Raw genomic sequence first — 6,910 nt, 5'->3', positions numbered from 1 at the left:
TTGGTTCAGAAGAAACTGAAGCTCAGTGAGTTTTCTGTCGTGTTGGAAATACTTCAACAAGGAAACAATTGCACACTTGGGCCCATATTTATACTTTTTGACGCACAACTGCGCCAACACAGTTGTGCGTCAAAAATTTTACCGCCGGCTAACGCCATTCCAAAGCGCCATGTGGGCGCCTTATTTATTGAATGATGTTAGCTGGCGCAGCGGACTGGTGTGCGTAAAAAACAATGACTCACACCAGGCTGTGCCGGTGTAGGGGAAAATGGAGCTTGGGCGTCAAAAAATGGGGCAAGTCAGGTCTGAGGCAAAATTCAGGCCTCAACCCGATTTGCGCCATTTTTTTTTACGCCCAACCCCCATTGAAATGACTCCTGTCTTAGCAAAGTCAGGAGTCATGCCCCCTTGCCCAATGGCCATGCCCAGGGGACTTATGTCATAGTGGCATGTAGGGGGGCACAAATCAGGCCCCCCTATGCCACAAAAAAAATACGAAAAAAAAAACTTACCTGAACTTACCTTATCTTCCCTGGGATGGGTCCCTCCATCCTTGGGTGTCCTCCTGGGGTGGGCAAGGGTGGCAGGGGATGTCCCTGGGGGCATGGGAGGGCACCTCTGGGCTCCTTCTGAGCCCACAGGTCCCTTAACGCCTGCCCTGACCCAGGTGTTAAAAAACAGCGCCCATCAGGCTGGGCGCCATTTTTTAAGGTCTGCCCCCTCCTGTGCGTCAAAATGACGTCACAGTATAAATAAGGCGCACAGGTCTTAAAGTCATTTTTTGGAAGGGAACGCCTACCTTGCATATAATTAACGCAAGGCTGGTTCCCCCTTCCAAAAAATGACGCACATGGTGGAACTTTGACGCCCGCGGGGTCGGACGTCAAAGTATAAATATGGGGCAGGGTTTGCGCCGATTGTGTGTCAAAAATTTTGAAGCACATTCGGCGCAAAGAGAGTATAAATATGCCCCTTGATAGCTACAGAAAAGTTTAAAGCAGTGCTTAATTTGTGCTTGTTGTTTCCGGTGCTGAGCACCAGCACTTATTTTTGAGGGCCGGGGACTATTCTTCTGCCTCAAGCATTTGCTGCGAGCAAAAGACACATATGCAAAAGACGGAGGAAGAGTAAAATGAAAAAGCGTCACAATGGGAGAAAGTAGAAAGCTGCAAGAGTGAGCTGAAGGGGCAGGGAGTGGCTTTATATGGATTGAAGAGGCCCGAGATGGTTTCAGGATTAAGCCGCCTCAGTATTCCGTGCTCGCACATTTAATTGCAGCAGACGCGTGTTTAAGAGGAGGGCTTTGGGCACCGGCACGTTTTTATTTACAAATTAAGCACTGGTTTAAAGGCTTGTGGTACTGCTTTTGGGCATGTGGATTCTGCTGCATTCATTGCACCTGGGGTCAAATTCCCCTGTCCTGTTTCAACTCAACCACCAGCCCACAAACAAAATGAAAAAGCACTTGCAAAACCAATAAGGCTGACCTGATGTGCTAATATGTTCATGCATAGGCATTCACATGTGTGGTTTTGTGCATGTTTATGTTTACATGTTTTAGCACATTAAAGTTAAAACTATTAACTTTGTCAGTGCTTGTTTGAAGAAGATGCCTGCATGATCTAGAAGTGGCAAACAAGTCACAGGGCAGGATGAGGTCTGCCCTGGATGTGGAAATGTCACTTGACCGTTATTTATTTAGTGAGGGTTGCTTAGCCACTGTAGTAAGTGCAATGAGCACCCCCCCCCAGCCTCCGCAACATTGAAGACATTTTTAGACATAGATATGTTCATTGCATCATCTTTACAACATTGTACTGTAACCTTTGTTTTCAATTTTCGAAATAGAGCCCACTCAACAAACAATGGAGATAGGTGGGCATGTGCAACTGTTAATAATTCAGTTTCATATAGAATGAAGGAGGAGAGGGGAGGAAATAAGAGAGCAAATAATATTATTGAGAAGAGCGAGGTGGAGCAAAAATACAAACGACTATTATAACTACAATGTATTTCCCTGAAAGACGCCACAGGCTCCAATGCTTGACAGCCACCTTATCTTTTGAGCACTGAAAGTGGAGAAAACCTCAATGGTGACAGGGACATAGATAAAGAAAATGCATTGTAATAGTAGCTGATCTTTTTTGTTGGGGTTAATGTGGCCACCACCTTTGAACGGTCCAGTTATCAATCTTCCAATATTAAATAGAATAGAAAGAGTACTTAAAGAAAATGTTTCTACTCTAAGATCCATATTGTCAAGTGGCATAATAAGCATTTTATACACATGAATTCCTGAATGCATTTTGACATTGCTTTTTGAACCATGCAGAGTAGCCAGCACAGTTACAATGTGTCCTCAATACCCTCACTTAGGGCCACATGTACGAACTTCAGGTTTTGCGACCCGCAAATTGAGAGTCATAGCGTCCCCCAATCTGCGAGTCGCAAATCCGGCTGTACAACAGTGTCAATTACACTGTTTGCGATTCCCAGTGGGGTCGTAAATGACCTACCTCATGAACATTCATGAGGTAGGTTGCAATTTGCGACCCCATTGGGAATGGCCGCCCTCACAGGGATGATGGTCTGCTGGAGACAGCAGACCACCATATCTGTGACTGCTTTTAAATAAAGCAGGTTTTTTTTTTTTTTTTTTTTAAATGCAGCCCGTTTTCCTTAAAGGAAAACGAGATGTATTTCAAAATCAAAAATAAAAGTTTTCTTTTCATTTTATCAGAGCAGCACTGCCTGCTCTGAAAAAATATTTTCACTGCCATTCACAAAGGCAGTTTGAAACTGGTAGTACTGCGATTGTTTTGCAACCGCATTCGCGGTCACAGAACAATCATACATACCATCTGGATTTGGTATTAGGAAGGGACACCCTTGTCACGCCCCTTCCTAATACCGAATCGCAAAACCCAAACTGCGATTCGATAACAAGTTACCGAATCGCATTAAAAGAGATCTTAAAAAAAAAAAAAATTACTGAATCGCAGTTTGGGCTTTGTACATCCCAAATAGCATTTTTCAAGTCCCAAACGGCCCGATTCACCATTTGCGACTTGAAAAATGCTTCGTACATCTGGCCCTTAGTGACATATCTTGTCTAGGCACTATACACACGTAGAGACCAGATCCAGACGTGAGACTCCTAATCTGAAAACCAAAAATGGCTTTTTTAGCTGTCTTCCGCCTGAAATTGCCTTTGCTTGAATGTGTGTCAATGGGGAAAATTAAGGGGCATATTTATACTCCGTTTGCGCCGAATTTGCGTCGTTTTTTTCGACGCAAATTCGGCGCAAAACTAACGCCATAGTTATACTTTGGCGTTAGACGCGTCTAGCGCCAAAGTATGAGGAATGAGCGTCATTTTTTTGCGTGAACGCCTTCCTTGCGTTAATGAGATGCAAGGTAGGCGTTCCCGTCTAAAAAAATTACTGCGACGCAAATGCGTCGTATTTATACTCCCGGGCAAAAATCACGCCCGGGAGTGGGCGGGGCAAAAAACCCCGCATTTGCGCCTCTTTTTAAGGCCTGGGTCAGGGCAGGCGTTAAGGGACCTGTGGGCTCAAAATGAGCCCACAGTTGCCCTCCCATGCCCCCAGGGACCCCCCCTGACACCCTTGCCCACCCCAGGAGGACACCCAAGGATGGAGGGACCCATCCCAGGGACATTCAGGTAAGTTCAGGTAAGTATACATTTTTATATTTTTTATATTTTTTTTTGGCATAGGGGGGCCTGATTTGTGCCCCCCTACATGCCTCAATGCCCAATGACCATGCCCAGGGGACATAAGTCCCCTGGGCATGGCCATTGGGCAAGGGGGCATGACTCCTGTCTTTACTAAGACAGGAGTCATGTAAATGGCGTCTGGGCGTCGTTAAAAATGGCGCAAATCGGGTGGAGGCGATTTTTTAGCGTCAACCTGACTTGCACCATTTTTAAGACGCCCTAACGCCATTTTCCCCAACGCCGGCGCTGCCTGGTGTACGTGGTTTTTTTCCACGCACACCAGGCAGCGCCGGTCTGCTAGAGCCGGCTAACGCCATTCAATAAATACGGCGCCCGCATGGCGCTTCAGAATGGCGTTAGCCAGCGCTAAACTTTTTGACGCTAAACTGCGTTAGCGCAGTTTAGCGTCAAAAAGTCTAAATACGGGCACAAGTCTCCCGATTTTGTTTTCAGAACATCTCTCTTGCTTGTTTTATAAAGCTGGCATGTATGTGACAAGGCCTCAGATTACAGTTGTTTTTTGCTCCAGGGTCTGAGACACCATGCTGCAGCAGAAAACATCTGAGCTCCGCTACAATTGTAGGGATGAGAACATTATGGAAAAAAAGAAACAGAAGAGGAGGAAGAAAAGACACAGGCAGCCAAATACACAAAAACAAACAGGAGAGAAACCGTGATGTTTCACATGACAATTATGTGAGTGCAAGCCTGATATTGCTCGTCACCACAGCGTTTCATAAATGCTGCTCCTACATGTATGGTATGCATGTGTGCTACTGGACAAGAGACCACAGTAAAGGTTTTTCTCCCATCATGGTGACAGCGGAAAGGGAGATGAGGCTTTAATGTGCAAAGCCACTCAATATGAAGAGAACGAAACACCAGCTATAGTGAATACACATACTTAGTATGTGTGTGTGCTGCAAAGAACAAAAAGCCGCCATCTTAGGACCTGAGACGCACCTGAATCCTTATGTCATGTGACAATGAAGGAAAAGGCAGATGCAGAGCAAAAAAACAAAAATAAAAAATATAGGGGCATATTTATACTCCGTTTGCACCGAATTAGCGTCGTTTTTTTCGACGCAAATTCGGCGCAAAACTAACGCCATATTTATACTTTGGCGTTAGACGCGTCTAGCGCCAAAGTATGAGGAATGAGCGTCATTTTTTTGCGTGAACGCCTTCCTTGCGTTAATGAGATGCAAGGTAGGCGTTCCCGTCTAAAAAAATGACTGCGACGCAAATGCGTCGTATTTATACTCCCGGGCAAAAATCACACCCGGGAGTGGGCGGGGCAAAAAAACCCGCATTTGCGCCTCTTTTTAACGCCTGGGTCAGGGCAGGCGTTAAGGGACCTGTGGGCTCAAAATGAGCCCACAGCTGCCCTCCCATGCCCCCAGGGACCCCCCTGCCACCCTTGCCCACCCCAGGAGGACACCCAAGGATGGAGGGACCCATCCCAGGGACATTCAGGTAAGTATACATTTTTGTTTTTTTAATATTTTTTTTTTGGCATAGGGGGGCCTGATTTGTGCCCCCCTACATGCCTCAATGCCCAATGACCATGCCCAGGGGACATAAGTCCCCTGGCCATGGCCATTGGGCAAGGGCGCATGACTCCTGTCTTTACTAAGACAGGAGTCATGTAAATGGCGTCTGGGCGTTGTTAAAAATGGCGCAAATCGGGTGGAGGCGATTTTTTAGCGTCAACCTGACTTGCACCATTTTTAAGACGCCCTAACGCCATTTTCCCCAACGCCGGCGCTGCCTGGTGTACGTGTTTTTTTTCCACGCACACCAGGCAGCGCCGGTCTGCTAGCGCCGGCTAACGCCATTCAATAAATACGGCGCCCGCATGCCGCTTCAGAATGGCGTTAGCCGGCGCTAAACTTTTTGACGCTAAACTGCGTTAGCGCAGTTTAGCGTCAAAAAGTATAAATACGGGCCATAATGTTTTATGTCTAAAGTGTGTGTATGACATAGACAATTAACTGTACAATGTTTTAGGATAACTGTTAAGTATCGAAATTTCACTCATGCATCACAATGCAAGCTCTCTATAGGAGGCGGAATGATACACCAAATGGCCAAGAGCATTACTTTGAAAAGTCTTAGGTCGTGAAAACCACTGCATTCTCCATCCAGTCCTAAAAAATAGACTATGCTTAGAAACAATCGTACACATATGGGAATGAGCTGCCATTTTAACAAATGAAACATTTCTGTGGGACCTTTGGTAGATGCCAGAGGAGCAGCAAAAAAACGGTGGTTTAGCATTCTAAATTAGATTATGCAAACAGTTCGTGCTCTGTCTGTCGGCAAATAAAATCTAGCACTTACAGAATGTTTCGGCACATAACATCTGTAAAAACTTTTTTTTTTTTTTTTAAATGTATTTTTTTCACATGTGGAAGTGTTTCAATAGTATATAGATCGTATCGCTGGATTGAGTGTCACTTATTGGAATTGCTGTTTCTAACCATTAATCAACCAGAAACATTCATGTCCATTCACTCCCGCGTTGATATCTGTTTATTAGTTAACCAGGTAGCAAGAAATTTCTTATGCGTACCCTATATGTTGCCCAGTTTGTTATTCTAGTTGGAGCATCGTAGTCTACTAAAACATCTAAAATAGCATCTTTTTCCTGCAGTGCACACTCTGATCTGATGTATTTTAAGGTACTCACATCATGTAACGATAAAGGAAAGGAGACGCCATGAAAGAAGGTAATTGCTTAGAGTCCCGCACTTTCGTCAAGCAGGGGAGCTGGGATTGAGAAAACCTCAGCTGATCCCGAGCTGAGCAGGTGGCTCGAGCCTGAATTCACTCGCCTACCTCTACTCACTAAACAACCTATTGAGAAGGTTATTCAGTAAATACCAGGGTAAATGTTATGCTTAGCATTTTAGGGGCATGTTTATGGGATGCTTGCGCAGCCCCACTTTTAGTAATGAAGTGCTGCCACAAACCTCTCAACCATATCTATGAGGCCACACAAAGCGATTGTAAGTGGCTTTGAATGACCTCATAGATATGGAGTAAGGCAAGGTAGTGCCAGTCACTGTGTTTGCCTTACTATGCACAAGGGAGACATGGCTGTTGAGGTGCGCTTTCCCGTGTAACACCCATGGATTTTGACACATCCCTAGATTTATGAGAGCCTCT

The sequence above is a fragment of the Pleurodeles waltl genome, chromosome 3_1, assembly GCF_031143425.1.
Source record: "Pleurodeles waltl isolate 20211129_DDA chromosome 3_1, aPleWal1.hap1.20221129, whole genome shotgun sequence".
Classification (NCBI taxonomy): Eukaryota; Metazoa; Chordata; class Amphibia; order Caudata; family Salamandridae; genus Pleurodeles; species Pleurodeles waltl.
This window is presented reverse-complemented; position numbering follows the sequence as displayed.